At 44.5% G+C, this 10645-nt stretch overlaps 1 pseudogene; it reads right to left on the bottom strand.

Moving 5' to 3' along the window:
* Positions 1-2503: 2503 nt before the first annotated feature.
* Positions 2504-2827, bottom strand: LOC127679029 (60S ribosomal protein L36a-like; annotated as a pseudogene).
* Positions 2828-10645: the final 7818 nt, after the last annotated feature.

Consider the following 10645-nt stretch of genomic DNA (forward strand, 5'->3'; position numbering starts at 1 on the left):
TCTCAATAATGAGGTTCTGTTTCAAAAGTGGAAGAGAGAGGGAGAGATCTTACAGGCAGTTAAATAGATGTCACAATCCCATTCCTTGGAAACACACAAAAGGAACAAATGCAAACAGAATGACTGCGGTGTAAATGATGATGCCAAGACAGACTGAAATGTAGAGACATATTGCATATCAGATATGCTGAAAGAAATATGCCGAAAGACCAGCCAAGGGGTGGTGGCAGAAGCAGGTGGAGCTCTCTGAGTTTTGGGTCAGCCTGGTGAGTTCCAGGACAGCCTTGACTATACAGAGAAATCCTGTCTCAAAAAAACAAAAAGAAAAGAAGGGGGTTAGAGAGAGAAGGGGGAGAGAGGGAGGAGGGGAAGAGAAAGAAGGGAGGGGAAGAAGAAGAGAGACCCCTGGTAAGGTAACAACCTTAGAATACTTCTGTTCTAACATGATATGAAAAACACAAATTCAAAAGTTGTATGCAGACAACAGTCTTGCAAAAATAATGAGTAATATGAGTGGGAAAACAAATTTTATGTGTCTCAGGAGACCAGAAGAAGGTGTTGAACCCTGGCCATCTGAAAGATCATCCAGTGCTCTTAACCACTGAGCCACCTCTCCAGCACCCAGGATGTTAGAACTTTAGCCCATTTCAACGAAGTGTGCATTATTCTTTTGATGAGCTTACCGGAGGAGCTGTTTGCAAGAGAAATAAAAGGTGTAATGTCTACCCGGAGTGGGTTTACTGTGCTAGAGCTCAGTATGATACTATACAGAGAGACCAGAGAAGCTGCACTAACTAGAGAAAGTTGCTTGCACCAGGCAAGAAAGAGCTTACAGATTTGGGGGTTAGGAGGCTGGAGAATCAGGCTGGAGTCCTGCATAACCAGGAGTTATATGTCTATGAATCCAAGAATCACTGAAGGAAGACCCCAGACTCAAATAGTATGCAAAGTCAAAGAGAGTTTATTCTGCAGAAAACTCCAGCATGAAGTGGTCAACCATTCATCAAAATGGTTTGCAGGCCCATTCTATGCAGGTCTAGGGGAACTTTCCAGAAAGATTAAGTGACCTCTAATATGATTGGTAGGGGCAAAGCAGTGGCATTAGTACAATTTTGATTGATTGCTAAGTTAGTTTCATTGTAATTGCTGAGACCTTGAAGAATTTTGTAGACCAGCTCAGTTCTGGCCTTGTCATCTCCTCCAGCTAGGCGTCCCAGGAAGTGACCCAGCTCCAGACTTGTCCTCCATAAGTCACAGCCATCACTGACTAAAGGCCCATTGTCAGCGGCTCCTTCTGAGGAGCCCGGCATGCTTCTGGGGGAAGAAAAAAAATCCCAAGGTATCTGGACCTCTCACTAGAAATGCTCTGTTTTGCCGGGCAGTGGTGGCGCATGCCTCCACTCTGTGTAATCCCAGCACTCTGGGAGGCAGAGGCAGGCGGATTTCTGAGTTTGAGGCCAGCCTTATCTACAGAGTGAGTTCCAGGACACCCAGGGCTACAAAGAGAAACCCTGTCTCGGGGGGGGGGGGGGGGGGGCACAAATCAAAAAAAAAAAAAAAAACCCAAAAAGAAAAAAAGAAAAAAGAAAAAGAAAAACCAGAAATCCAGAAATGCTCTGTTCCTTTGGCAGTCCTATTCCACTGCCTGTTGGTAAGATGTTAGTATCCTATTAGAACAGCCTCTGCCTCAATGAAGCAGAAGAACCAAATTATTTCAACACTGCCTTCCTGTGACTACCACTTTTGCTGTCTAGCTAGACAGTTTAATCTTCATGGGAATCTGGGTCTTTTCTTTTCAGGCTTCCAGGTTGGAACTGGGTCAGACTGAAGAATTTGCCAGAAGCCTTACAGCGGGCTCTTGTGGTACAAATTGACCTAAGATGTGATCTTTGCCTTCAGATATCAAGATGGTCTGAGGATAAGACAACATGTAGCATAGTTGGGCTGATGTATGCCAAGTGACAATGAGAGACAGAGATACAGCCAAGAGGATGGACACTGGGCTGCAGGTGGCCACAGTGGCTTATATGCAGACAGGCAGTCTGAAGTGGAACTTGAAAGAATATCTGACTCTAGACTCAAGCCTAGGAGGATAAAGGGTACCTCTGCCAGTGATGAGCACATCTGCATGATTTTTTTTTTCCGAGACAGGGTTCTCTGTATAGCCCTGGCTGTCCTGGAACTCACTCTGTAGACCAGGCTGGCCTCGAACTCCGCCTGCCTCTGCCTCCCAGAGTGCTGGGATTACAGGTGTGTGCCACCACCTCCCGGCTATCTGAGTGATTTTTGTCCTATCAACCAGATCTATATAGAACCTGAAAAAGTCATTGTCACTCTAGGTAGTCAGAAGAAAAGTGCAGAAAGGCCTGTGACCCTTGAGATGTCTATATCTTGATACCCAGAACCTGCAAACACACTAGTCTAGTAAGAATTCTGGAATTTTGGTTTCTTGTTTTTGCTTTTTCTAAGTTCATGATTTTATTGTCTTCATAACAAAATCGCCTTAGAACTGGATCACTTGGCCCTTTCTCTTCTTATCTCCTCCTAGTTCAAAATGTTTGCATCTCTTACTAGCCAGCATCCTTTTAGATCTGCAATTGGGCTCAACGCCCTCCAGTCTCAGCAGCACAATCTTCTTTGTAGTTTTAACCTTTTTGTGGAAAATAGGCTTAGTGTGCTCACCACAGCCACTCTGTTTCTTGTCAGAACCCTGCTTTCCCTAGGCATACAAAGAATCCTTGCCCTTCTTGTACCGTGTCACCTTGTGGGGTTGGTGCTTCCCACATTTCTTGCAGACTGTCCAAGGGGTCTTGGGAACATTAACCATGTTTGCTGGAGGGCTATCAGCTCAGAAAGAAAGAGGATAGAGAAGCAATGGAAGTTTATATTGAATTTTTGTTTCTTAAAAAAAATCACACACACACACACACTCACACACACACACACACACACACACACACACCACAAATATTGTAAGAATGTGCTTTCATTTCAGTCCCAGGTGTAGGGATGTGGGGCTGCTTTGGGCTGTCTGCAGCAGCTGACTATGATTTGCCTCTTGCACTCCCTGACGCATGGTTTCTGTGATTGTGTGACATTTGGAATTCTGGAAAATTTTCAGAGGATATATAAATGTTAGGGCCCCGATAGGTGGGGTTGGTGGTTAATGATAGTTGAGGGGTTTTGGTTGCAGTTTGTTAGTAGTCGTGGTGAAAGAAGAAACAGAAAAAACAAATTAGTCTTAAGGATTTCTATCTCTCTCCCCTCTATCCTTCTTTCTCTCCTATCTAGTGATAAGGAGTAAAACCAGGGGGATAAAAGGTGGGATAAAGAAGAACCCATAGAGGAGCAAAGACCAGCTGCACATTAGTGTATATGCTGAAAGGGAGCTTTTGCAGATGAGATTGCACCTATCATAGATTAGCCTGGCTGATCCGCTGAATGCAACAGAACCACAAATGTTAAAGAAAATGAGTCAGGGGAGTTAGAAGCAGAGAAAACATGCCAACAGCAATGGTGTGTGTGTGTGTGTGTGTGTGTGTGTGTGTGTGTACACGTGCATGCATACTCATACACACAATACAATCCCAACCTTAAGTAAGAAAGGGGCATGGACCAAGAGAAATAGGAGGCCCCTGGATGCTTAAAGGGACAAAATGAATGTCTCAAATCCTCTTTTTGGAAAGCAAAAGCAGCTCTGCTGACACCTTGGTTTGGGGATTTCTAATATCTAGATGTGCACCAAATAATAAATCTTTCATCTAAAGCCACTGTATGCACACTGTTACAACAAAGGTAGGGAATGGATCCAGAGATCTGGGTCTGGCATAGCAACCCAGTTCTGATTGGTCCATGGCAACAAGTCTCCAGGTATTGTCCACTAAATCCAAAAATCCAAGATGTTTGCTTGGATATGATGGGCAAAGGGCATTGTCTAACTCAGAGTCACATCCTGCTGCATGCAATAACCAGGCAGGGTTAGTTTTACTCCTGTGCAGGGAACCAAAAAAAAAGTCAACTCTGGCTAGTACAACTAGTTCTCCTAGCAGCAGGCAGGAGGCTCCTTCATCACCTGCAGGTCCAGCAAGAGGTTTGACCCTCATGCTTGCAGGTTGCCTGCTGCACTCCTGGGGTGGCTTCTGCATTTCAGACAGAGAGGGTGGGCAAAAGGAAACAAAGCCTTCCCCAGGCTCCTAACTCCAAAAGACTATTGTTTGCACCTTTTGGGCCAGAGCTCCAGTGGTCCAGTAACCCTGGAGTGTGTAGGGATGCACACACTATTAGCAGAGGCTTTGGGCTTAGGTTTTTTTCCAATAGCAAGTCTGCAACCATAGCTGAATTTCAGCTCACACATGAATCCGTTAATCCTTGCTTACAACAATGAATGTTTGTATGACAGCCTGAGTTTTCATAAGCTCTCCAAGTTGTATAAACATACTCCTATTAGCCAGGAGTAGTCTTTGGTGGCCAGAGACAGAAAAAAAGTTCTAGAACCTTAAATTTCAAAGGAATTAATTGACATCCTAGTATTTAATTAAAAGCTTCATCGATAGCTTGTTACGAGCTCCAGGGAACAGAATGTCAGATTATCTGCCTGGTGAAGAATCTTTTCACAGCTGGGTCTGACAGTTCTACTCTCAGGGCTCTCACTCTCTATATTCAGAAGGAAACAGTACTTTGAAGATCCAGGCTCACTCACATGCCCTACCATGGCTATAGGAAGAACATTTGTGTTCAACCTCATCATGACCATGTGGAGTCAGGGATGCCACAGTTTGACTCTGCAGGGTCTCAGACAGGCTCATGTTTTGAACACTTGTTTCCTAGCTGCTGGTGGTGGCAGGGTGTGTGTGTGTGTGTGTGTGTGTGAAACTTTAGGAGACTGGGTCTACTTAGTCACTAAGATGGGTCTTTGAAGGCTATACCCAACCCTCCTCCTCTGCTTCCCTAGGCAAGTGTGATGAGAACAGTGTCTGATACACATTTCTAATATGAAGGCTTTGTCAGGCCTTCCCTCCCACAAAGACTGAAAACCCCTGAAACTGGGAGAGCCAAAATAAACTTTTCCTCAAGTTGCTCCAGGCAGGCATTGTGGTTGTGGGCTTCCACAGCAAAGAGCAGAGCAATCGTGACAAGAGGAAGACTTGAGGAAGATGACAAGAGGAAGAGGAAGACTACAGAAATACAGTCACCCACTACCAATGGGATGCTTTCTGCACCTGTGGTTCTGTTTTGAAACAGCATGGTTGCCTCCTATGGATGACTTGCCTTGAAGAATGTTCTATAGAGACATGGCATTTGACCAACGTTGGGTCGCTTATAAACTCACATTTATACCAAAAAAAAAAAAAGCTCTTATTTTTAGCATGTGCTACCATTTTCCTCTTTAAAAATGTGTATTTTATTTTACACAAATGAGTGTTTTTGCATACATGGATATATACACACTGTGTGTGCAGAAGCCCTTGGAGGTTGGAAGAGGCATGGGATCCCAGGAACACAGCTAATGACTGTGGTGGGCTGCCCTGTAGGTCCTGGGAATTGAACCCGTGTCCTCTCCAAGAGCAGCAAGTGTTCTTAATGCTAAGCCATTTCTCTAGCTCCACCCTTTTTTTCTTAAAGAATTATTTATTTTTATTTTATGTGTCTGAGCATTTTTTTCTGTGTGTATGTATTTGTACCACATGTGCACAGTGTCCGAGGAAGCCACACAAGGTGGGGTCGTATACAGTGGAACTGGAGTTACAGGTGGTTGTAAGCCATCATGTGGGTCCTGAGGATCAAACTAGGGCCCTCTGCAAGATCGGCAAATGCTCTTAACTCCTGAGTCATCTCTCTGGCTTCTCACCCCACAACCTACCCTAGTACCACTTCTTAAGGCCTGGCATTCCAGTCCATTTTCATCCAACTGGGAAGCACTGGAGTTATGTTTATCTGGCTACCATTTATTCCTCTTGATTCTTCAACCTACTGAAGACAAGGACATTGATCGGTTCAAAGACAAATGATTTTAAGACAGTATAAGGACAAGACACTGTGACAAAGGCTGCACCAGGCAGGATTCTTTGACTCTGGCCAATTTAGAGGGAAGGGAGGGTGTTGTGTTGTGTACCTCTAATCCCAGGAGTTGGGAGGCAGAGGCAGGTGGATCTCTATGAGTTCAAAGTCAGCCTGATCTACACGGAGTTCCAGGAAAGCTACCAGTACTACACAGAAAGACCCTGTCTCAAAAACAAAAGAACAAAATTTAGAGGGAGAATGTGAAACAATGCTGGCATTTCACAAAATCAACATAGACACAGGGTGCGCACTTGTAATCCCAGCACTTGGGAGACTGAGGTCACTGGGTATTTCAGCTCATTCGTTAGAGCTGATAAAACTCAATTTAGTTATTAGGCAGACCAGGAATGGGCTGTCACATAGTACAAATGCCCACCTCCCTACTGTCTGTTCCACCGAGGGGAAGACTTTCAGGAGGGCATGCATAGACAGGGAGCCAACATATGGCTCATATGATATCTGGGCCAGGGATTTCGAAGAAGCTTGATTTGATGCCAGAATATTTAGTCTACACCACATGAACCAAGATAGCCATGGACGCATCATAGGAATAGTTATAATTTCTCTTCTCCTTGCTGTAACCAAATACTTAATAAGAAGCAAATTTACGAAAAAAAATGGCTTGTTTGGACTCACAGTTTGAGGGCACAGTCTCATGGAAGAGAAAGTAAGGTAGCAGGAGCCTGAGGCAGCTGTCACTGCTTGGGAAGCAACAGGGACAAAAACCAGGACGCAGAGATGAAAGCCTATAACCAGTTTCCTTTCTCCTTTTACTCCCTTGTCTGGGTTCCCACCCCATGGGGTGTTCCGACTCACCCCTCTTTTCCAGCATTTTGAATTGGTTGCCAGCCTGACCCAGGGCAAGCATCAAACCAAGAGTGGATACAGTTAATACTAATTATTATTATCAGGACCAATCAATATGTGTTCAGCTCAGTAATGTAACCCTCAATTGCTTAATAAAGTTTGTTGTTTCCTCTAAGTTTTTAAGATAAAGATGTTGCTTCTTTAATCCCAGTGTTCAGAACAAGAAGGAGGCAGGGGGACCATGAGCCCCAGACTAGGCTGTGCTACTACATAGGAAGCCCAACACTGTCTCAAAAACAAGTTTTTCTTTTATTTTTTTTTCAACCTAAGGATTTCCAAAAGACACACTTTTATTGCTTAAAATGAAATATGTAAGCATTTTTTTTTTCAGTTTAAAGGAAGGTGGGCAGGCTGTACTTTCATTTTGATTAATTATTTTTTTGTTCTTTTTAAAAAATTCATATTTTGGGGCAGAGTTGTACATAGCCCAGCCTACTTTGAACCCCATAAGTAGCCAAGGGTGACTCTGGCCTCCTGCTCCTTCTGCTTCTACTTCCCAAGTGCTGGGATTACAGATGTGAACCATCAAGTTACCTGGTACCAAGTAACGAACCAGACCTTCCTATGTGCAAGGCGAGCTCTCTAACAGCTGAGCCGAGAGCGAAGATCCCAAGCCAGGAAGGATACATTTCGAATCTATCTTTCACAAATCAAGTCTCCAAGATGGTTTTGCATTTTGTGGTTATTTTTTGTTGTTTTTCAGCTTTATTTGCTTACTTTTTTTTAAAGTGGTAACTTGCTTTTCTTGTTGTTCAGAGTTCAAAGCCCCAGTGAGGAGGTAAACAATAGTGTTTAACTATAAATGAAGGACATGAGGGCCTGGGATCAGGTCAACAAACCATTAATGATGCTGTTGCCAATAGCTTCCTTTTAAAATTCAGTGTCTTTTTTTTTTTTCCTTCCCTCTTCATAGAGTGATTTGAGTTAAAAAAGCACATGTTGGGGAAAGGCATCTGAGTGCCAAATAGAGGAACGTATCCATGCTTGTCTCCATGGTCAATGCCTCCCTTTGGCCTTCAGCTGTGCCTGATGAAGCTGTCTCTTTGGCATGTATATCCTAACCTGTGGGCTGGCTCAACAGAGAACTCCACTTGTATTTATTTCAGGAACATATGATTTTATCTTAGGGACTTTAATGCAGCTCATAGTATTACCCACCCTCCCTCTGCATAAACTGCACATTCTTTCTCTCCATTGTTAAACCTGCTCCCAGGGTGGGTGGCAGCTTCTCAAGGCTGTGCCGGAATTACAGGCCACTTTGTTTGGACAATCGCTTGAGAAGCCTGGCACCATTGATTTGCATCAGTGCCTCTGGAATAGCCTTTTGCCATCTCCTTAAAGATACTATCTAAGCTGTGAAATTCATTAAATAGCCCCAGAAATGGATCAGGTTATTTAACACAACATCCCTAATGGCGCAATATCTCAGCTGTCCACACTGATAGCGAACATTGTCTTGGATAGCGTTATCAGTCCAGGACACCCGCTATGAATATTGATCCTGGGCTTGTTACAGCCATCACTTGCCATCAGGACAGGTCAGAGTTGGAACCCACCTAGCATCAAAGCAATTTAAAGACAGCACTCAAATGGAATTTTAATGCCCAGGCTGGGGGAAGGGGAGAAAAAGAAAGAAAGAAAAAAAAAAAACCAAACAACCAAATCAACTTCGTGCACAGAGGGAAGATGGCTTGCCAGATGTGAACATATGTATTATAGAGAAACATCCTGGATAACACATGTGTCAGAATGTTAGTGAGTCAAGCACTTTCCCCAGTTGTTCCCAAAGGGAGGTTTTGCTGCCTTACGGTTCATACAAAACAAGGAGCCAGAAAAAAAGACTCCCTTAAGGTTTCTGCTTCCACTCCTCCATCAGCAGAAGGTATGGGCCCTGGTCTTCGGGTGCTTGCCTGTGGGCTGAGGGAGTGAGGTAGTGTTGACTGAGACACATTAGTGTTTCTCCCGTCTCATTTATTACCCAGAGCCAAGCACTAAGCAGGAGTCCTGGAGGCTCACACATAAGAGAAATGGTGAGAAGAGGAAGAGAGAGGAATGTAAAACCGGCCACAAGAAGGCCTGCCTAAGGATGTGCAGGCTACAGATGTGGCCTCTCCTCCCTGTCCCTGGATCTTCTCTCCAGTTGCTTACTTTCTTCTTTTTGTCCCTTTTCCGTGTTAAGCACCATAGACTTCAAAGGAAAGATAAACCCTAGGAGAGGAAACACTTTATATAATGTAAACAACAACAACAACAACAAAAGACTATGGAGGTGCAATGAAATGATCCCAGTTCTGTGTGATCATGGCTGGGGAGAGAGGGGTCTGTTCTTCTGCTTTGGGATGTGGGTGTCCCCTGGAAGACTACTCCCCATTCCTATGAAATGACTCAATGCGTTTTCCAGAGAAACGGGTAAGACAAGGAACCATGGAAAACCACAACTTTTTATAGATTCCTGAATGAATGACCTTAGGGGCTGATCTTTCCCAGTTATCCTGAAAACACACACACACACACACACACACACACACACACATATATATATATATATACACACACACATATGGAAAAAGGTAGAAATTGGGAGGTCAGTAGGGGAAGAGAGAGAAAGAAAACATGGGACTTAAAAAAATGTGGGAACTAGGTGAGAAATGGCTATCCAAATAGAGAATAAAGTATGTGCATTCCAGAAGGATCTGTGATTTGCATGCATTGTCCCTTGACCCAAACTCTGGGTTATCTTTTCCCCGAGTTTCACAAGGTGCATATTCCCTTGGTGGGGGTAAGGAGGCTTGGGGGGGGGGGGTCTGGGCACTTCCTTCCCTTCTCTTTAAAAGCGCAATCAGTCTTTACTTTAGGACTGGAGCTGGCTTGAATTTCGGCAGGCTTTAAAGTCGGCAGGGAACACGGTGGCCACCCCTGGGAGGGGCTGAAAGGTTTGAATGAGAAAAGCTACAAGGAGCTAGCCCCAAGGACACCTCTTTAATAACAGATAGAATTCGCAGCTCCCAGCACTTTAGTGAGTAGGAGTCCCCTCCTCTTCCTACTTCTTACCTGCTCAGACAATATTAATTGTCAAGACATTGTCTGGGAACCGCATGGGGCAAAGAAGAAAGGAGCGGCGGGCAGAGGGGCTAAGGCTTCAGAATTTGTCGCTGAAATGAATGCCTAAAGCTCATAGCTGTCGCGCGCGCGCGCGCGCACACACACACACACACAGAATGTTATCTCGGGTGTGGCTAGTGCAGGCTTTCCCTCACCGCTGATGCCGGCTGTCCTCCCTTGAGACTTGGGGGCAGATGGGGCCATTTTAATCGTCTCTCTTCTATGATCTTAAATTCAAGCCACTGGGCATCTTTTAACCTTTTCCTTCTTGCGGCTGGAAAGGACAGGGGTCAGAAACCCAGAGAGTCAATTTCTGATGTTAATGGTGGAATCTGTGACTGTGAAGAAGCCCTGATGGGCAAAGAAAACGGTACTCCGGGTCACTCAAAGGAGGGGTACTTACCTTTACCCAAGCCACCTGGCCCTAAGTCTTTAGAGTATTTCATATAGACCACCCCCGCCCCCTTTGACCAGGCCCTGCTGGTCTTTTGATTGGAAAGAAAAGACTCTCCTTCAAGAAGATTTAAAAAAAAAAAAAAAAAACCTACATATCCCAAGCCATCAGGGTGAGCTGAAAAGTCCTGGCCCGAGCCAGACTCTTGTCTTCCACAGTGCC

Source organism: Apodemus sylvaticus, chromosome 1 (assembly GCF_947179515.1).
Source record: "Apodemus sylvaticus chromosome 1, mApoSyl1.1, whole genome shotgun sequence".
In the NCBI taxonomy this organism is placed as follows: Eukaryota; Metazoa; Chordata; class Mammalia; order Rodentia; family Muridae; genus Apodemus; species Apodemus sylvaticus.